The sequence below is a fragment of the Haemaphysalis longicornis genome, unplaced genomic scaffold, assembly GCF_048455015.1.
Source record: "Haemaphysalis longicornis isolate Haplotype H1 unplaced genomic scaffold, Haemaphysalis longicornis Haplotype H1 scaffold_13, whole genome shotgun sequence".
NCBI classification, from domain to species: Eukaryota; Metazoa; Arthropoda; class Arachnida; order Ixodida; family Ixodidae; genus Haemaphysalis; species Haemaphysalis longicornis.
The window spans coordinates 16,612,421-16,634,861 of record NW_027526233.1 but is presented as its reverse complement, the minus strand read 5'-3'; the positions used below and the strand labels follow the sequence as shown (position 1 = coordinate 16,634,861).

The following is a 22,441-nucleotide window of genomic DNA, read 5'->3' as shown; positions in this document are numbered from 1 at the left end:
ATAGCGACAGCATTTAACGTCAACTTCTCTTCTGTCTTTGTGCGAACGGGGGACACCCCTCCTTATTTCCATGCAAACAATCTCGGACTACCAAGCTTGATCATAACAGAGGAAGGCATCTTCTCAGCTCTTCTTCATCCTAGCACAGAAAAAATTGACAGGACCGGAGGAAATACCTAACGCTTTTTTATCGGTATGCCGAATGGTGTTCCAAATACTTAGGCTAAATATTTAGGGAAAGCCTGTTTGAAGGCGACGTCCCAGTAGATTGGAAAAAGGGCAAACGGATACCCATTCATAAATCGGGTGATAAATGTGACGTGAAGAAGTGCCGCCCCATTTCATTGTTATGTACAGCCAGCAAAGTTATGGAACACTTCCTTTTAAAACATTGAAGTTCTTTTTGGAGATTAACCACTTTTTTTTCACCAAATCAAAACGGTTTCTGGCGAGGCATTTCAACCACAACAGAGTTATTTCACACTACTGATGACTTTCTGAAAGCACTTGAAAAGGTGGACAAATTGATGCATTATTTTTAGACTTCTAAAAAGCTTTCGACCGCGTTTCTCACTGCGACTTGATGTTTAAAATTCGCCGAATCCTAACCAATGAATGAATTCTTCGATTGCGTGATTCTGATCTATCCCACCGAAAGCAGCACGTTCGATAGCCGATAGAAACTCTACTTCTGCTGTCCTGCACTCCAGGGTACCGCAGGGCTCCGTCATAGGACCCCTTTTTTTAGATTTATCTAAACAACATGACGTCACCAGCATTTTAGCGCCTGACGCCTTACTATCGGCTGCCACAGCCGGTTTGTACTAAAAGTTGTCTGGTCACATGTGAAGGTTTCAATTCCTCTTATCATGCTCTTCCACCCGGTGTTGTGAACAAAGCCTGTATGGTATTTCGATACCGCTCTTGCGTGCTCCTGTAACCCGAGTACACACACGTCCCACGGAAGCCTGTTATGTTGTCGTTTTATTTCTGAGCCGACCGTGAACTGTACTTTGTTACGGGACTGCAAGTTTGCAAGTGCGTATCTCTCCTGTCTTGGCCACCAAAAGGTGGCTTGCACCATGTAGTAAAAAAATAAATAAATAAAAAAATCGAATAAATAAATAAATAAATAAATAAATAAATAAATAATAAAACCAAAATAAATAAAAAAAAATAAATAATAAACAAATAATTATAAAATAAATGTTGCATTTGTACTCATTTTAGACAAATAATTTTATATTTTTAACTTTTTCTGTGGTTCTGCCCCATTTGTAGGTCAGGATAAACTTGAACCTTTTGTCTGCTTGTTGCACGCACTTTTCTGACATGACCGCATGCCATTCGGACGTACATTACTTGGATGAAAGCGAAAGAAGTCAGTGTATGTTCTAGCCCCAATGTATAGCCTAGACATCTGGCCTGCTTCCCTTTCTTGATCTTCTCCCTTTCCTCCCTGTTACCAGATAACAAAAAGCAAACTCCTCGCAATCCTCAAATATGTGCAGTGGTGATTGGGTAATTGAGATGCGGAAGTAGTCGCTAGGCTCGGCGAAGAGAGCAGAGGGCTTTTAAAGAGAAGTTGCCAATCGATTAGCAATTACCCGGAACTTCGAGAAAAAAGAACATCTTCCGAAGATGGGAGTGGGAATGGCAAAAGAAATCGGATGTACGATTGGCTGTCGAATTATCTTAGCAATAGCAGCAATTTATGATTATCCGTGATGGCGACACATCGAAGCACCGCGTAACAACTCGTCGTGTTCCACAAGGAGGAGTACTGAGGCCAGCCCTTTTTAATAATTTCCTCGTCACCGTTAAACAACGTTTGCCACCCAACTGTAGCGAGTTCCATTTATGCCAAAGATACTTGCATATCATGCACCGCGAGAAATAGGCGTGCACTTCGTACGAGGCTTCAGGGGGGAATAGATTCTATCTTAGCATTCCTCGTGGTTCATGGGCTCGAAATCTCGGCTATAGATTCAGCCGCAATTGTTTTACGAAGTGAGACGCCACCCAGGTCGAGCTCACGGCATCGGATATACCAATATCTTACGTCGCAAATCAGAGATTTCTGGGCGTCACATTCGACAGATTGTTAAAATGGACAACCATTATTCGCAGTTGGAAAGAAACCTTCTCGTGATGTTTTAAGATCTTCTGAATGCTTTCCACAACACTGGCGGTTGCAGAGTTCACTCGCTTTTTCGTCTTTAGGACGCTCTGAGCGAAGGTCGGCTGCGCTACAGCCTTCCTGCATTGTTTCCCTCTCTGCAGGAAATCTCAAGGCTTTGGAAAGCATGCCGAGGAGCGTACTTCGGTAGTGTATCGGCGTCCCAAAAAACAACATCCACTCTAGTAATTAACATTGAATGTGGACGCTTGATGCCGATAGCCCTGCGCAAAAAGGAAGTGCTTTGTGCGGGTTTCGTTTTGTCACAAGACAACGTCACCATCCATTGGCTGAGACCTCTGCTTCGGATCTGCATTACCTTTTACCGCAACATTACGACATCCAATCTCCGTCTGGGTAGGCGCTACGGACGCTGCAATGCATAACTATTTACTCAGTCGTTCCAGGAGTGACCTGAAGAGTAAAGGTTCCGCGGCTCCAGCTCTGAAGATTTACACTCTAAAACTTCTGGACACTAAATTGGGCGCCCATATATATATATATATATATATATATATATATATATATATATATATATATATATATATATATACAGAAATAAGGGTTGGCAGTAACCTCGGAAAGCAAAGGGAGGATGTGGTAGGTAATTGAAACGGATAAAGAATTTGGAAAGAAAGAAAGTGGAGAAAAAATGCCCGCCAGGTGAAATCCGAACCAACGACCTCGGAAATACCGGTCTGGTTCGACCACCAGACCAGTATTCTGGAGGTCGTGGGTTCGGATCTCACCTGGCGAGCATTTTTTCTCCACTTTCTTTCTTTCTTTCCAAATTATTTATTTGTTTCAGTTAGCTACCACATCCTCCCCTTTGCTTTCCGAGGTTTTCTTGACTGGCAACCCTTACTTCTGTCTTACTTCCAACGAGGCCCTCACTTCCTATTCTGATTCGCTATATATATATATATATATATATATATATATATATATATATATATATATATATATATATATATATATATATATACACTGATGGCTCAGCCACAGAATTATCTTCCACGATTGGTTTTTGGATACCTGCGTTGTGCACTACGATAACCACAAAACTCAGTCACAGGATGTCATCTACAGTGACTTAACTCGCCCCCTCCATGCGGCTCTTGAATACATCGCCACGCAGTCACACAGCCCATGGGCTATCTCTACAGATTCCCGAGGGGCCCTAAAATGTCTTCAGTCCTTTCCTACTGAACAGATAGTCTGGGATATTCGGTTTTGACGTCGCCAAGCTGTAAGTGTTCACCATTTCGTCGAAATATAGTGAATACTCGTACATTGTGGTGTATCGGGTAAATCTACAGCAAAAGCTACAGCTTCCCCAGCTCACAATCAAAACGTGCTACTGAGGCCGTACCGTTCTCCAGGAAGGATGCGGCCGCACTTGCGGGTCGTCTTTTGCCGCTGGTACAGCTTTCTATATGGGCTCATCTCAGAACGCGGCTATACCCCGCTCTACTCTGTCGACCCAAAATGTACTTTAAAGTTGCGCCCTAATTTCACCAAACACGATGCTGCCGTAATACACCGCATGCACCTAAAACGTCACCTACACTCGCCTTGTCGTTTCAGGCTTGTGCAGACCAGCTCATCGTTTTCTCCAGACTGTCACTGTTTGGAAAATAATAACCAGATCTTAGGTGTGTGTAAACAATATGACGAACCCAGGCGCTCCTATATAGTGCCATTGGGCACGCTACCTACATCGCGTCTTACGTTGAATGATCTCCTTGGCCCCTGGTTACACGCAAAGATAGCTTCAGGTGCGACGAAGGCCTCCCTCAGCTTGCATCGCAGTTCAGGCCTAGTTACCATTCTTTAACAGTGCCGATCATCGATACCCAGTGTCCTTTTACCTTCTGAAGCTTTACGTGGTGTCCAAGTGAACATTTCGGGGTAGGGCTCAGAATGACTGCTTTAATAGCTCCGAACGTCCATGATCGCGTGTGTTGGCTCCACAGTTTCCTCAACTGTTCCTAAATTGAAAGCGAATATTTCTGCAGTGTGTTTTTACCACTTTTTATTTTTACCCCAGGCTACGGAAGTCATGACCGCGTGTGATCGCTCGTCGTTGCCTGAACTCTGCTTAAATTGGCGGCTAACATTCCTCTAGTGTTTTCAAACATTTATCCATTGTGTTTTACCATTTCTTTTATTTTTAGCACAAACTACTGAACTGTGCCTCCAGATCTCATGTAGGGTTTTTTTATTTGTGTTATTATTTACTTGACCGAACATGTTAGGCTATCTGCTGGACAGACCTCGTCAGCATCGTTAAGCTCCATTCTATCTCCCTTCATATTTTTAAACAAACTTCTCCCTGTGCACTAGCGTAAAGCACCATAAAGATGGATTAGGCGGTATCGGACAACATTCCAGGGGAGATCTAGAACTATTGTTCTGCCTTCTGTGTCAAAGGTGCAATGACAGTGTGCCAGCAGGATTGTACTCCCGAGAAGTTGGCCGAAATAATAAAAAGATGCCTGTCGGTCCAAATTGCGCATCGAATTTCTGGACATCCTGACGGGATCCTAAGGTATCATGTTTGTTTCCTGTAAGCACAGTATGTCATATCGTTCGTGTAGAGCAGGGTCCCATATTTGCTGTTTATTCATATACAGCCCCGGATATTCCATGTCCGGCTGTTCATTGTTATTTTATTGGTAAGTGGTGGAGGTTTTTCACAACTTCAAAGTATGACAGCGGCATCGATGACATTTGAAAACGAGAGCAATGATAGTTCGTGCCTCGGCAGACAACCACGCCTTCGGCAAACAAACACACCGTCAGTGTCGACACGCTTGGTAACACACTTCTAACGCTATCATTTTCCCGTATCTCAGTCCTGTCTTTAGGTATTGTTTGTCTTTTTCGAGAAAAAAAGGAAAAGCCCCCGGAGCCCACAGCACTGCCGTGTTTTGCACTGAAAAGGCAGGCTGCACTTTTGGTAAACAAAAACTCTCGGGCAGACCCGGAAAAAAAAGAAAAAAAACCACCAACACTGAACAAGAAACCTCGTATTTGCTGTGGCATCAAGGCCGAAGCCACCTCAGAGGGGGAGGAGAGGACACAGAATTGACTACTTTCACAAGGGCACCTGCGCTTGGTGTACCAATTTCTTTATCATGCAGCGTTCGCGGGCACACTTTGCCCCTTTCAGGCACGGCTGTGGATCGTGTCCACCCGACCAGCTCCGGTGCTCGCTGAAGCTAGGAAGTAAGAGAGTGAAATACTCTTTATCTAGCGTGCGATTATTTATCGCCCTTAGCCGCCTGATACTGTGCGTTGTCCGTGTGCGCGTCCGCCTCTTATTGCTCGTGGCCCCAAGTAATAGTGTGTCCTTCTGCTAACCAACGGGCTCGCGTAAAATGTCGGCACAAAATGAAAGCCAAAAGGCTGAAACACTGTGTTGCTGCTCATGCAACCCCAGCCTCTACGCACACGTCCGCCCCCACACGGTTGGCCATTTTGTACCTTTCGTTGTTGTACCTGTAGTTTGAGAAGACTTTTTCTGTGGGGCATGTTTACTCACCGACGGCTATTCTGGGTGTGAGTGCGTCCTCCTCCTACGTCCACACAAGAAATGATACAAACAAAAACGTAATTTCGAAAAGACAATCTTAATATTGTAATACACTAAAAACATTTATTGTCCTCGAAATACCCGAAGGGATCGCTACTCGGTCACTCGCCCGAGCGAAGCATGTCGTATTGCTCGCCCTGTGTCGTATTCCTGTGCATCTGTTGGCTTTGCTGGTCGACGCGTCACTGTCAGTCTGTTTTCTGGCCCCTTGCAGTTCGTCCGGTGCTCGGCTTCACTCACTTCAGCCCTGCTGTTGACTGTCCGTCTATTCCGAACTTGTCACATTGTGTACGTTGGTTGCAGGCGGCCTTTGCTCATCTATTACGAGGCGCCCGTTATCCGTTGAAATCCCTGGAGTCACCGAATCATCAAGCCCCGAAGCCCACTGCGCGTTATGCGCAGCCACGTTTCATTCGCTTCCGGGTCGCGTCCGTCATCGCCTCTTCGCGCGCCCAGCTCGCCAAGGCGATGGTCCGAGCGGTCGCTCACCCGGTTGTCTTCTTTGTCATCTCGACGCAATATCAGTTTTCCACGTCCGCGAGTCGCTCGCGTTCTTCCTTGGCTATGTTTTCTGCAGCCGCCGCCATCTTAGCTTCCTTACGTATGAAAAGGCGCCCTGCTGCACCCAATATGGCGGCCGTCTTGGCCATCCCACCGGCTTCCGCCGCACATCCTTGGCTACCTTTCCCGCCGGGTGGTGCCATGTTGGCACCTTCGCTTTCTGCGCATTTCTCGTCCGCCATATATGCTGTTTAACGTGGCGTTTTCTGTTATCTTTCTCCACCCCGTCGATACTGTGGATTACCTTGATGTTGTGAGGCTTCGTATCGCCTTCCCTCAACATGTCGTCGGTGGTGGTTACAGGGGTTGTCCTGCATTCGCTGTCCAAGCTCACCTTTACCGGCCTTCCATGCGGTCGACTTCCGCTTGGGTCACCACCCTCGCCGTTCCGCTGGGAGGGAAACCTCCCCGAAAGCCTCCCGCCCGTTACCACTGAGTGCGACTTGCGCGCTGTGCAGCCGACTGCGGCGAGTATCCCGCCACACCGCGAGCAATTTCGCACAGAGTCTTTCGTCGCGTGCCCCAAAACTATTCACCTATCAAACCGCTGAGTGGTGTACTGAGCCTTGAAATCTCCTTCCGTTCCACAGAGCCGACACACTTTTCGCAAAAATCGGTAGTGGAACGTAGTCCTTCGGCCGCTTATGCCCAAGACGTTCGGTACCTGGTTATTCGTCGGCATTTCAAGTTTCACATATCACTGTCGTATCCTTAAAGACGGCATGTCTCTGAAACGGCCCGAGCCAATTTGCAAGCCTTTCCAGTAAGGTTCTAGGGCTTTATCTAGTGTGTCCTGAGTGAAAAAATTGGCCTTAAAAGACGTGATGCTGGCATACTGCTTGTAGGCTGGTGCAAGAATGACAATGTCTTCAAGCGTGAAAAACTGCGTTTAAAGAACAACACAAAAAGAAAGGGATAGGACGGGTGCAGTCCTGTCCCTTCCTTATTGTCATGTCGTTTACACGCAGTTTTTTCACCCTTGAAAAGATGTCCCAACTATCCAAGAACACGCTATAATGACAGTGTTGCTTCCTTTCCGTAGTCCGTTGGTATCTAGTCCACCCATGTGTTGCCCGCTGTACAGCTCCGTTCGCGGGCCAATTGCGTCGGCCGCATCGATTACGGCGTCGACCGATGTGCCCGAGGGCTCCCGTATTGCAGTGTTGGTGACAAGGGGACGCATCCCACCGGTTGGAGAGTAGAACAATGACGACGGGCCATGGAGGCATTTCCGCTGGAATGACGAGACACACTACCCTCCATTCTGTAACTCGATCCAGCCAGACGGTCAAAGTGAAACAGAAGCTTTGCAATGGGTTTATAAACCCACATCAAAATCTTAACGTCTACTTCTGGTGGCATTGTCCATAATTGTCAGAATTATCGAGTTAGAAGAAGGCATTACGGAAATATAAGGAGGGAAACCAATCGATAAGTGGTAATTTGCAGTGTGCCTTTAGTAGAGAATCCGCGAATACTTGGTTTTTGTGAGAGCAAATCAGGTACCACATCAACCGTAGAAAAAACATTCAAACTCTCACCTGCTGCCGGCTGCGCCACTATAGTGTCTGACGGAATTTGAAGAAACCAAGCAGCAACAGTAACAAAAGGTTCCACTACATAGGACAGATGCTCAGCTTGGAATACCCGCTGAGGAAGGCAGCAGGATCCTTTAAACGCCTGAGTAGGGCGCCTGGATTGACTCGTGTCTCCACCTTAGGGCAGCACTCGCCTCGAGGCAGCCTGCCGGGAGCAGTGGAGAGCGGAAAATTTAAATGGACCTGAGCAAATCTCTGGCTTGTTATCTTGGGTTGAACGAGACGCGAGAGGAACAGCATGAGAGGAGAACGCGGAAGAGAAGGGAGATATTTACTTGGCAGGGGTGGAGTCGACTATCGTCTTTCGCTCACGTTTGAAACGATAGCAGCAGGTATGCGGACATTTTTTTATCTCGACGTTTCATTGATGCGTTACGAATACCATTCGAAATTCCCTGTTGGTTGTTGTGCTGTCACAATTAAACAATTGGGTTTCTTACCGGACCTATTTTTCCTCACGGCTCTACTCTTTCTGTTGTGCTCTTGCATGCAAACTGCTACATTCTCTGTTTGGAGCACACACTTTGCAGGATTCCGAAAAAATGTCTTCCAGAAAAGTTGCAGTTGCACGAGGAGGGGATAGCAACCAAGCAGGAAAAAAGCAGCGCGGGAGGTGGTTAGGAGGAGGGCTCGGAAAAAAGCGCTGCAGTTTGCGGCGGGAAATAGCGTAAGTGGCATGGCGGAACGCACTTCGGTGGGTGCAGGTGAGGTGTTCGCGGACGCGGTGCCAAGGTTCAACAGAAGAAGCAAACTCGCTTAACAGTTCACATTTTGAGAACGTGCTAAACATCCGGAGAAAGTTTGAATGATACGCTGAAAACCGAATGATATCGCGATATATACGGGGCCCGCAGGATACGTTTCGTGGGATGTAAAAACCCACAGCGACAATCTCCAACTAGAGTCCATAGAATCTCTATGCTCTCAGTCACACATCATAGACGAATACGCCAAACACATTATATCCAACCTGCCTGTATACCACCACCGTGCTACTAATTAGCTACTGACTAAAATTATTTCAACATAAGTAAAAAATTAAAAAATAGGAAAAAAAAGAATATTGGCCCTAGTTTCTGTGAGGAAGCTCGATCGGTCATGTAAGAAAACAAGGCAGCGGAAAGCTATTTTCACGCCGATAATCAATCCCTGTCGTTAAAAGTCAACGCTTAGGCTACTGGCGTATGCGTGCAGAGTGTTACCGGCCGCTGTAAATGGTATTTAGTTTTAGCGCGAGCTCATTATCGGCCGAAGTGTTCCGTAGGCTTAATTTACGCGTCGACAGACTGTGGGGCTGCCGTTAAAAATGTTTTGTCGACTGTCTTGGACCAGGGTATTAAATTGGGGAGTTTCGACGAAAAAATCATAAAGTCATTTGCGTGTGGACATGGGCATGCCGAAGTAACAGCATGTATCCGCGCGACCGGCTTTGAAAATCGGGCCACCGCACCAGCTGTTGCGGCGGTCAGCTGTTACTGGAAGAAATGCGCCTGGTTTGTGCCAAAGAAGTTGCTGTTACTCGGTAACGTAGCGGTGTTGTTCAGCCTTTTTTTCCAGCGTTTAACAAGTGCTCAGGGTCACGTAGCTTATTTAGCCCCTAATAAGGCTTGTTCAACGCGCACGGACCATTTGGGCCGTGTTGGTAATGATCGCCACAACACTTAACGAAGTTTGTCGCTTAACCTGTCGATCGTCTTGTGAAATTGCATGCCCAAGCGTCCGTTCACTTGTTAGATAAGGAATGAAAAGTTTGAGGAACAGGTTTTCATGCTACCTGTTGTTATATACCGTGACCCAGCACTACGTATATTGTAAAAGCGCCTTGTCAAATAGACGAACTTGAATACCAAGTTTTTACGTTTGGTTAGCCTTCATCATCGCCGACGGCACGCATGCATGTGCATGAATATTTTGACCGTTTATGACTAATAACTGGGTTATTTTTTTCCCTTTTCATATTCAGTTTTGTAAGTTGTAGATATTGTTTTGCATGCATTAAAATGTTAGAAGAGCATTTTGTTTTTTTTATCCTCACGGAAATAAATAGAAAAGACTGTACCAGTGCTTCATTTCGAGATATAACCATACTACAGCCTGTATATCTCCGAAAGTGCAGTGAAATATTGCATTACTCACCCTACAAAAATAGTTCCCTTTCTGAACTGTCTGAAAACTGTCTGAAATATTTCAGACGTTCCACCTTGGTTTTACAGACTAAATGGGGAAGGCTGTTTTCATCAGTTCTCTCCACAAAGCACAACCGTTCAAAAATTGTCAAGTTATACTCACCTGAACTCTCACCTGAACTGGAGCTCACAAAAAGTTTTCTGTCGGCCGTGTGCTTCTTCAGTGATTGCGTAGCTGTTAGGTCATGCAGCATTTTTTGATATGCCACCTCTCACATCGTGCAACATGCTTGCAGATGTATCACTAGCAGTATGACATTATTTAAAGCAATCGTCTAAAAAAAGCCTCATAAGCAATCTTTTGAGGTGTGTTATAGTCCTTACCACAGCGTACATGTATCTGCTTTTGAAGTAAGTGTCACCTATGGTGAAGCTAGTTTGTTGTTCAAAAGGCCTCGTTATAATGGTGGTATACTGTAAATAAATTAATTTGGCGGTCAGCTTGTAAGAACAGCTTTCAATGACAAACGTGCCTTGCAATGGTGACCCTAAAGATGGTTGAACTCAAACTTTCACTGAGGAAGTCACACTGGCACTCATATTATTGAAAATAACCTATAAGTAGTTTTTATTTAGCTAGATTTTGAATTAATAGGTAAATTTACTTTTATGAAGCAGGGAAGAAACCGCAAACAATGATGACACTGTTTTCATTGGCATAGTCTACCCAAATTTCCCAGCGGTAATTCACTTATCACTAATTTTAGACATTACTTTTCGTAAACAGAGTACACATGTCATAAGTTATTTCCCTTTTCCCTGACTACTCTTCTCACATTGATTAGCAATGTCAGCCACAGATACACAGAAACTTTATCCGTCGCAGGACAGCAGAAACAGATCAGCGGCCTAGGTCGAGGCAGCCGCTGAAAGCTTTCATGGTGTGGGTTGCCAGTTCCAGTTGTTCTTTGAGATTTTCCGCAACAGCCAGCCACTGATGTATTTGTGTGGTTGTGTTGTGGTTGTCCAATATCAATGGTCCATGAAAAACAATGTTTATGACAAAAAATGGCTCATTCAAAGTGGCAACTTTTGCTGAGCAGTATAGAATAATGCCAGAACAGAACATAGAAACACCTTTACGGGCACTATGTACTGCAGACAGAGTTACATTGATCTTCCATAACCTCCAAACTGAGCAGGTGCATGTCAGAAAGGCAGTGGAAACAGTTGACTGCTTTTGGTGCACAATATGAGCAGCACACAAACTTTTCTCGAGAGAGGGGAGTAGTATCATTTAAAACATTTTAAAGTGCAGTCAAACAAAAGTCAATCTGCCTGAGATCTTGAACAGGCAAGAAACAGTTTTTCTTGTTAAAAAATGTGTTAAAGACGTGTGTTAAAAAACTTCTGCTTTCCTTACAAGTTGAGTTGAGGGCTTCTTTATTTTTTAATTATACACAAATGCTGGGAAGTCACAAGTAAGGCACGACCAGACCAGGTAGGAATTGTGTAAGCTGTTTTGCAGATGTTACCAGCCTTCTTATTGGGAGGCGGGCAAAACCTTGGGGAATTAATCACAACGGCCTCTGCACAAAGTTAATCAATTCACTGTAACAGCTTGAGACTTGTGCCGTTGTAGGACATCAAATAGACCACAGTGATTTTACATTTCTTTTTTCAGTTTCAACAAAGGCTGCAGTGTACACAAACTTCTTTTCAGTCTGTACCGTCCTAGATTCTCGTGCAATGTCAAATGACACCCTTTCTGAGGACAAGTTAATGCCGTAGCTTCCAGCTCCTGTTTGTGTGAGGGCAATATTGCATCTAGGCCAACTGCAAGGAAGGGTTGCAAAATCCCCGTGACACATTTTCTGACATCTTGCCCACTGAAGGAATAGCCTGCAAAGAAAAACAAAAAGACACCTGTAATTGCTCAGTTTATTGCACATTAGTACAGCTGCTTCTAAGTATGGTAACTTTTATCTCACCACTTAGCCTAATCAAATTTACAGGTCCCATCCAGAAACTCTGCGTTGTAGTTTGCCAATAGTTATTCTATTTTCAGCTTAGCTCGACCAGCTTTTAGTGGTCCTACAGGAGTGTAATTGATGAGCGTCGAGTGTACGTGTTGCAGACTGAAATTTTCAACCTTATCAGGGCGTGTTGCAGACTGAACATGTTCAACTTTATCAGCTTTTCCATCAATCTTTATAAGAGTGAAGGACACCATGCTTGTAAGGAATGAGGGCGCATTTCTGTTTTCTCTTGTCTTCTTTCTGTTCTCGTACACGGATGCCCTCCTGACATCCTTTCAGAATGTCACGCGCACAACTGTTATTAAGAGATGCTCGGGAACCGGGCTTAGGTCAGTTAAGTCCAGGCTTTCTGCCGTGTTGCGGGGACAAGAATTCCTGGGGCTGTTTAGAATACACAAGTTAGCTACACCCCGCTTTACAATCTTCGAGTGTCCAGACGAGAAAGGAAGTAAAGGTTGGCATGCTCGAGGGTCGTACTGCCAACACGGACGGCCATCATAGAATCGTTGTTTTAGGTCTATGAATTTTATTGTCTTGCCCGGGAGAAGTTCACGGGTTAAACTGAGCGGCTGCAAATGCTGAGGGAAAGCACTGAGTGTGGCAGAACAACTTGATTGATAGGCAACAGCACCTCTAAACACAAGGTAGTCGTGCACAAAGCAAACAAACGTAACTTTGTCCTAGCTTTGTGGTAGCAGTTCAAATAGCCTGTTAGTCTGTCAAAACCTCCGAAGAATACCTCAATGAGAACTGGAGCCACACAGGACCCAATGCACATTTTGCTTGCTGCAGATAAATGCTGTCACACCAATCCATGAAAGTTGACTTTAAATAAAGTGAAAACAGTTCGATAAACCCCTCCACTGTCAAATCAACAAAATTTTGAAACTTGAGCATCCCATAAATGTCGATGTTCTATAAACTTCAACAGTCGGCCATAAGGTAAGCTGTAATACAAGTATTTAATGTCGACCGAAAACACTGTGAACGTCTCCTCGTGTCCGTCCTTAAAGAACGTGCCAGCTCCTCTGATCCCTTGGTTGTAAACTGGCCATTCAAATTGACCATTACTAGCTTCTTTCGAAGAAGCTAGTGATGTTGTAAATCTACAAACTATCCTAAGCTTGTGCAACAAAGATATGCTGTACTGAGCAGTCACTCGCACAGACGGCAACTGTCTGTGCAAGCTGCCTGAACACTCTGGAACACAAGCGGCTTCCCCCAGAACCAGAAACAATAATTGGCTGCAGCATTTCATGACAACCAGTAAAAACAGGTATAGAAACTGCCTCACACACATACAGCTACATAAGTGCTAGGCTGAATGGCGATAAAAATCTGCAGGTAAACACGGAAACAAAGCAGCTCTTTTTGCACATTTGTATGACCCCTGTATTACGCAGAGGTGTAATACTTATGCAATATTTGGCAAATGTGAACGTACTAACAACTGGAAAGACGAAATCGCAATGTTTGGAACCTGTAATGTTACCCGAACGAAGTTTCTCAATTTTTTCATCGGAGCAAGTGAAACAAATACCAGAACTCAATTTTTTCATCGGAGCAAGTGAAACAAATACCAGGACTTAGAAAGAGGCGTAGCCATACCGCTAGATGTGGAAATGAACCCCACAGCAAGGTGTATGAAAAAGTAGTAGTTTGTTGGCTGGCTCTCAGACGAGGGCATATACCTATGTAGGAGATCGGCAAAAAAGCTGCCTACCGAATAGTCTAACTGCATGCGGGATCAATTTCTTCTCTTTGGCAATGTGTGAATAAACACCTTCTGTTGAATGGTGCAGCGGATGGTTGCTCGGTTCTTGTCTTTTCACAAAAGTTGCTGCTGAAAACTTGGGAATGACGTGACAAATCATCTCCTCAAAGCCACTGAAGAAGTAGCCTCTGCAATTGAACCAAAGCCCCGTGGTACTACAAGATGTCCCGTTCAGACCCAATGCTTTCCAGCTGCAAACAAGCTTTAGGCTGTCCGAACCTGAACGCACTGGTGTGCCACGCCATTCGTGAATGAACTCAGTTGATCCCATGCCCAAGCCCTCACAAGAATGGATTGACACAAGCGCTAGCAGGCCACCCTTTGAGTCGGTGTACCCACAATGAACTTTGGAAACTCAACAAACTGACTGAAGAACTTGAGTATGATTACAATTATGAGCTTGAGCGGAAAGCTGTGGAAGCATGTCATGTTTTCATAAGTGTGGCCAAAGCTAAACTCTCACGTCGGAGCGAAGAAAATCAATACTCACAAATGGCAAAAGCCCCGATAAAAAATGCACGGTCTGCACAAGGAACATTCGATGGAGCGATTCAAGACGAGCGCTCCTTTTTGGATGAGTATGAAGACACCACACTACAGCACACAGCTGTCAACTATTGACAAGTTCAAATAACTCACCAAACACCTTGTTTGGAAGGCACACGACAAGATCAGCAGCCTTTCCCTTTCTGACAGCAACTACCAAATAGCGGTTAATCTACTGGAGGAACACTGTGGAAGGAAGGACCTTGCGATTAACCACAACTCACTTCCTACAGCTGCAGGCTGTTGATTCTGCTAAGAGGCATTTGCTGCGACGTCTCTACGACCAAGTGGTTAGAAACGTTAGTTTTGAAGCACTAGGGGTGAAGCAGAAGTACAGTGCTTGCTCAGTGGTTATCAAGAAGCTGCTACCTCACTACTGTGAGCAGAAGCTGATGCAGCTCAGTCCACCGACATATTTTCGGTGCTCCTGGGCCTCTCTTTTAAAAAAAGTCCAGAGGCACGGAAGCAGTAGAAGTCCGTAGCAGTGAAGAGGCTTTGAAACCGTATCAGGTGAGTTTACTCGCCAGAAAAAGCCCTTACGTGCACTTACCACCATTTCCAGAAATAACAAAGCTGCCAGTTATGCAATCAAAAACCAACCTTTACTAGGTGTGACAAAACTTAACCCTCGAGCAAAATTACCTACTACAATGAAGCAGCCGTTGCTCATAGAAAATTCACTGTGCCAAGGACTATCGCAACGCATGGTTCCTGCGTTGGCAAATCTGTCACTGCCGACACTAAAAAATTCTTGTGTGACCTTAAAGATACCAGTTGTTTGGCAACAGACACCCAGGAGCAGTTAGTCTGTCACAAAAGGAGTCCAAGTGAACTGCACTCTGACACAGGGTCCGGACAGTTTATCGAACGGCATTTATCGAATGCCGTTTCATCGAAGTCGTTTTATCGAACGCCGTTTTATCGACGGGCGTTCTATCGAAGCCGTTTTATCAAAAATGTTTTGCTCAGCCTTTTCATTTGAGACGTCTGCAGCATGTATTTTCGTTTCCTCTATGCTACGTAATTCAAAAAGATTGTCTCCACAGCGGTTTTTTATTATTTACCAAAATTTGTAGTATTTAAAGTAGACGCATTATATTTCTTGCATGCCTTTGATGTTTTGGGGATGTGGAGGGATTCTCTCCGTCAATTTATTATTCGGTTCATTGGGCAGGCGGAACTTCTATAACGACTCTCCGCCTCTGTATATTCCCCCATCTGATCCGCAGCATACACGCCATTGTAGCGTTTAGGCTATAATGCCCTGATATGCTTCTCAGTTTTTCATAGTCTGGCTTTGTATCGCCACATCATTACTTTCGTGCGTGTGTTTATGTAACTCATTTCTTAGCACTTGAGCAACCCCGTCGCGTTGTCTCAAGGGCTAAGGCGGTGTTAATGACTCTACGCTGTGATGCTAAGCCCAAGGTCATGGGTTGTATCCCGGCCGCGGTGGGCGTTTTTTAGGTGAAGGCGAAAAGCAAAAAACCCCGTGTGTCAAGATTTTGGCACGTATAAAAAAAATCTAAGTGGTCAAAATTAATCCGCAGCCTTCGACTATCGCGCGCCTAGTTGGTGAGGTCTTTCTTGGACGCGTTAAACTCCAAAATCAATCAAATCAACGCTTGTGCGTCCAGTGTCAAAACTTTTAACTGGACAGCTAGTAGAAGCCTGCTCCGACATATGTGTTTCTAGCTCTTTTGATGAGTTCACATATGACGAGTTTGCTGTGACGGGTTCACTTGTGACGAGTTCTCCCAGACTCCACCACCTCTGTTGGGGCCTCACTTTCATTGCCGTCCCCTTCCCCTCCTTCCCGTATTCCATTCATATAGCACTAATCTTTCAGAAGTTCTCTGCACGAGATTTCTCCAGATACAAACAATGCGACCACATGGTCCTCGTGGGAGTTGCGTGCAAACCACGTGAGTAGAAAAATTGGGGGAGGACAAGAGTTTTTACCACGTAATGATGTACCATGGTGGAAGGGATATATTTAGGCAACACCAACCTAAATACACATCCAAAGTATATTGCTCACGCGGTTAGGTTTGTTATAGAGTTTAGCGTTGAATTCTGTCATATAAGCAAGAGGGACGTACATGCTAGAGTGCAATCAATGAATACGCAAAAAAATTTAAAAATCTAATGAAACAAAGGTGATCGAAAACACGAGAGAGATGCTCCAACAAATATAAGCAGGTTTTTGTATGTAATGCACGGCAGAGACAATGTAGATTGAAGCCAACTGCAGGTTAGGTTAATGCGATGGCCAGTTAAACGAAAGAAATCCCGAAAATTACAATGAAAGCCGCCAAACCACACTTTCGATAAAATGGACCTAGGTGGTTCGATAAAACAGCATTCGATGAAATGGCGTTCGATAAAACGGCGTTCGATAAAACGGTGTTCGATAAACTGTCTGGGAACCCTCTGACAGATGTGACGGATACCGTTTTGCTGCAAACAGCGACAGTTTGGGCAAATGGTTCCGCTAGGCTGCAACTTCTTTATTGCCTTCTCGGCGTAGTAGCCAGTGGACATTGGTCATGGACAGCATAGCGAAAAACCTTTATTGTAAAGTCATCGGAAAAGAGTCTCCCAAATTACAAACATAGGCAGAATGCCCTCCCGCAAGCAAACCCCAAGATGCGTGGAGCTGCTTATTCCAAGCCAGCACAATAAGTTTCTCTTAGTCAAAGCCCTCTAGGTACCCTTGACATGCAGTGCAAATCCGTTCACGGTTTTTAATTTTTGCTTGGGAGATCAGTGACCTTTACCTTGCCGATGATGCTGTCGCATCAGATGGTACCATCAAAGCACTGATAGGAGTCGGGTACTGGAAAGACGCAAGAGGCAAGACTCGATGGCTTAAAAACGGGTTAATGGTAGTGAGACGTCTTTAGGGTGGATGCCACAAGGCCCATTAAAGAGCACCCAGGAAGACCTCGTTGCAGTAGCTAAGGACGTAGAGTGGTGGACAAATGAAATGCCAACATGCAAATGTGAACAAATACATGCAAAACTGAAATACTGTTTGTGGACGTCCAATACTGGGTCGCTGTTGCGTTATCTGCAAAACCACGTTTCCCAACTTTGTTACTAGAATTAAGCCACGCCTAAAAAAAATTCGACTTGAAGAGGAAGAAATTGCCCTACTGTGTGTATTGGTTCATATTTTCATGATCACTTGTTAATGACTATGGGAGGACTTGAAGAAAGGCGATGTACAGCTGGATGACATTACAGCAACGTTAGCACGCACATCTCAAGAACCGAAGCCCTATCCAAGGCAAAGAGGAAAAACGACTGTACACAAGGGCAATGTACGCAATGACAGCACCTCATCAAGCAACACAGTTTCTGCATAAATTGAAAGACAAACGTGATTTGACGGTGGCCTAAGCAAAGAAGAACAGGAGCTGTCGAATGCTAAATAGAGATAGCTGTTCTGCACTGTAACAAGCTCAAGCAAACCAGCCCCTTGTCAATGTTTCCAGCCCTCGACAGAGCTTCAGTTTTGGTATAGAGGTGCATGAAGAGCACAAGGACACCCCGCCTATCAAGGAGAAATCAGTTTAAGTGGCTCTCTTAACAACACACTCTCAGAAGTGCCCTCCGCCACAGCAGCAACTACACTAAGAGGCCTCTTTGTGTGAAAAGCAGACAGGCTGTGCATCCGAGGGCACTGGTTCCCTTCTCCAAGCCTACAGAGGAACAGTGCACGCAACCCGTTCAATACAAAGACTGTCCCACTGCTTGACGACCAACTGTTATTTCGACGTCCTGCAAGAATTTTGATGAAGCGAGCAACATAAACTCGTCACCTTTTGATTGGCCACTGGGCAAAAAAAGCTGCTTTGTAGGCAATGCTGTTCTTGAAGTGGGACAAGCAGAAGTACTGTTGGAAAGTTCACCTAGGAAATTCGTACTCAACTGTTAAACATGTATTTGCAGCCAAGGAGCGCAACAAAAACATAAGTGTCGCAAGCAGTGAGGATTCACAAGAGATGAACAGCGAAGGCACTGCAATAATGCAGGACCCTATTTCCATGGTTGTTAAGCCCAGGGATTTCCAGCTGCCACTGAAGAAGTGGAACAAGCTGCACCTCTCGGAGAATAGGACCCTGGCCATGTGCAAGACGGGTCAGAAGAATCGAGGCAAACAAGTCTAAGTGAGCTGTCGAAGAATGCAAAGAAGACATGACTACTAAGGACCGCGAACTCAGGAAGGCAGAGAGCAGTGAAGAAGCCATTGCAGACCAAGTTTCAACCTTTCAGAGGCCTGAGTTCGCGAACTCCTTGAGATAGATGGTGAAAGGAGTTCAGCAACAAGGAATATATATATTACACGTAGAGGGCAATGTGATGCGACAATATCACTAGTTCACTAATTGACCGACTTTGTTCTTGAGTCTTAGCACAGCACAACTTGAAATAGTGTAAATGCTGTCACAGGTGGGAGGATATTAGGAAAAGTAGTAGTTAGTTGGCTGCCCCTCAGACAAGGGCACATACGCGCACAGAAGATTGGCCCAGAAGCTACCCTCCAAATGGGCTGACTGCAAGGACGATCTGCTTTTGCCTTTCATTATGTGTTAATAAACACCTTCTGTTTGATGGCGCACCCAAAAGGTGCTGGACTCTGGTCTTTTCGCTAAACAGGGTGTGAACAAATCACCGAGTCCAATGTGCATTTATTGGCTATGTTTGTTTGCCATGCCACGCCTTACTCTGGCAAAAGTGGGTGCATGGCAGCTCTAGAACTTCCACACACCAGAAACTAAAAAAGACCCACAAGTTCAAAGATCAAGATGCTATCATACCAAACTGAAAACCACTACTTCAACATCCGGTGATAATTTCAGAATTGGTGGGGAGGGTGCCTGATGCTGAGCGTCAGAAATGGACTGAGGTTTTACTTGAACTATAAATAAAACAACTAATTTCCCTTGGAGAAGTGCAGAATTCCCATATACGTAAGGGCTCCAGAAATTCACTTCCAGGTAATTTTATGAGCTGCCGGTGTTCTTGCATTCAACAAGAAACTTCCACAGCTCAGATGCCAAAGCAGTATGAAGGAAGATGATATTGGAGTGGGTTTGGAATGCAGATTGTGTTCACTAGCAGTTATGGGCCGAAAGTCCTTTTGCGCTCTACTATTTGAGCATCTCATTCTATTGTATCAGTTGATAGGTCTAAGGGACAGGCCTTAAAGTAGTTACAACGCAATAATATCAAAAAGAAGGAATTAAAAGCAACAGTTCAATGTCGCATCAGATTTTGTTCGAGGAAAAAAAGCAAGCTAGTATTCATGCTCTCAGCTGTACTGCTATATTATTCACAAGGTGTAATAAGATACCGTAAAAGCAGACCATTCTGGGAATGGTGCAGGTAAGAGTACCTTGGGGTCTGGCCAAAGTAGTGCTGCACCCTGCAGAAGAGAATTTCGTAACCACAAAGATTTGCAAGGTGTAGGCACAAAGTGCGCGCCCAGAATGTATTTACATACACGTGTTCACTGTTAGGTACAGTTGGAGGCTACCATATTAACCAAACTTCTTCACACTACCCCTCCCAATTTGACAAACAAGAGGTTGTCTAAATCAACAGGGCCTTCCGATTTGAAAATTCTGGGAAACTATACGGCTTTTCAGAACACAATTCAATCACTACTGGTGGTGTCTATGTATTATTTTTACTCAACCATTGCTATATTTTGAAATAAAGCTTGCGAGATTATCAACAAATTACTCTCACAAGGGTCCCAGGCTTTCAATGCCACCACCCCTCACTCCACAGCTTGCTGTTTTGTTCGCTTGTAATTGTTTATAAGATTAACACAGCAAATAAAGTGCTTTAGGAAAATTTAATAAATAGACAATATCAGATTATAAAATACAAATAAACGTTCAAGTTAACCTGAAAAGTAAAAAAATAATGCCTTTTAGCCACCAGTGTTGCTTCCTAAGGGGCCTGTTGCAGTTCACGGAGAAAAAAAAGGAAGGAAGGTTCCTTATTGGTACTGGTGCACAAGGCATTAGAAATTTTGTGATGTCAATAGTTTATTAGAATTTTCTTCATTCTCTTCGAACCGATTTTTCTTGTGGACTCCGAGTCATCCAAAAAATGTGATTCCACCACACAGTGTGAGCTCTTTACAAGAAACATGACTGGTGCAAGTTGAACTGTATGTATGAGGTGGTTAATTTTGCAATATTTTATTGTGTTACTGACACGACCTACTTTAAAATAAAAACAGACATACAGAGCTCTAATGGTAGTTTGGTTAGGTCATTCGAGCAAAGTCATTGGCTGGCAACATTCTACTGCCTGCCATATTTTAATGCATTACTTGGGTACCTGTCCCAAAATCTGTGCCCATGTGAACCCAGCCTGGTAGGTAATGTCACACCACTCATTCACGCTCTGCACTCGAGTCATTCCACAACCAATCCTCACCAGTACAACCATCATGCTTGCTCTTTGCAGTCTTGTTTAAATGAGGATGGAATGGCGTCACAGCCTCAGATGAGGACACTCCCCACTTCTGTGAAGATATGACTAGCATTCCTAATATGGAACCTGGTACAGTTCACACAGTTTTTCATGTCAGTGAGCAGCATCATCCCACCTTTTTTTTAATATTTCATCATATTGCCACAGGGCATTAAAAACACGGGGAACCAATCTTCACAAAAATATCGGTTCTCATTTTAACCTTTACGCCAGCATGTATAAGGATGATAAAGCCGTTACTCCGGTCTTTACGCCGTCCTTTCTAGTGGTAAGGCTCACAGGATGCCCTAGCACCAAAGGGTCACAGAAATACGTTGTGATGCTTCCATCACTGTGCGGCCCCACTGTTCAGCAGGATGGAACAACCTGACAACTGCCTAGTCAAAGGCAAGTTCCCCATCTCTGTGCTTACCATCCATTTAGGAGGTTACTCAGGAGGTTACTTGCCCCATCCATTTAGGAGGTTACTCAGACACGGCACAATGCTTAGTGAGGTTCCATAGAAAGTGTGCATACCACATCTACGTTGGAGGAGGAGCTGTCCGTGACTTGCGACTTGACCACAGGGGCGCTTGCACGCATGTGAGGCTGCGGTAGAGTAAAAATGGCTTAGAGAATGTGCGGTTACAAACCAGCTTAAGACCATTTGAGACATTTTCTAAACCCACTCTCAAGAAGGTTGCTTAAGACAGCCGCGTTCTATCGGCTCCTTCACACTGCAAATTACTGTGGCTTATAAAAACAACATATAAACTTTCTTTCCGTGTATCAAGGTAGAGCTTGTGCGTGTGCTTAGAGCTAGCAAAGTGGTCATAATGGCTCCAGCAAGCCTCAAAGCCTGGAAGAGAACGATGCCTCAGAAACTCAAGTGGCACAGAAGATGAAGAAGCAGAGGAGGGAGGTCAAAAGACAAAGAAAGGAACACGGGGAAAGGGAAGGAAACACAACGTAGGAATAAAAGTCTTCAACAAGTAACGAAACATATGCATTCAAAGGACATCAGCACACAAGTGCCTCAATTAATTTGTTGCAACATGTCTGTTTGCCAATGGAAAGATGAACCAAGCTAGTCACGCCGACGGGCTTTGTAGACAGCTCAAAATTCTGCTGGACTTGTGCAGACGCCTTAAAAATGTAATGACAACTTTTTGCTTACTATTACAGACATTCTAGCTGTGAAAAAAGGTTGATGGTGCCCTTTTTGCACTGGTACTTCACGCTAACCAAGGCCATTGGATTGAAGGCTGCAGTGGAGCATAGGTTTGCTGATCAAACTGTAAGATAGAAAAGGACATTAATAGCTTATGTCACCAAGTCTGCAACAGTACGTTTGCAGCAACTCAGAGGTCTGTACTACAGGCCATATCACTGCGAGCATAAAACAAAGCAAACAACCATACAGACAAAACAAACACGATTGAGCATCCCACGAAACCGGTGGCACCGCTGTTAGTGAATTCAACTACAAACATTGTGGTTCCATCTGCTGGTTGCAACAAGG

At 44.6% G+C, this 22,441-nt stretch overlaps 1 long non-coding RNA gene across 1 annotated transcript; it reads right to left on the bottom strand.

Moving 5' to 3' along the window:
- Window positions 1-10,536: 10,536 nt before the first annotated feature.
- On the bottom strand, window positions 10,537-22,216 carry LOC144164258 (uncharacterized). Its single transcript, XR_013321120.1, has 3 exons — window positions 22,097-22,216; window positions 21,457-21,528; window positions 10,537-11,964 (listed from the first exon to the last, which is right to left on the bottom strand). It is a non-coding gene; the product is annotated as an uncharacterized LOC144164258 (long non-coding RNA).
- Between the last annotated feature and the right edge of the window lie 225 nt (window positions 22,217-22,441).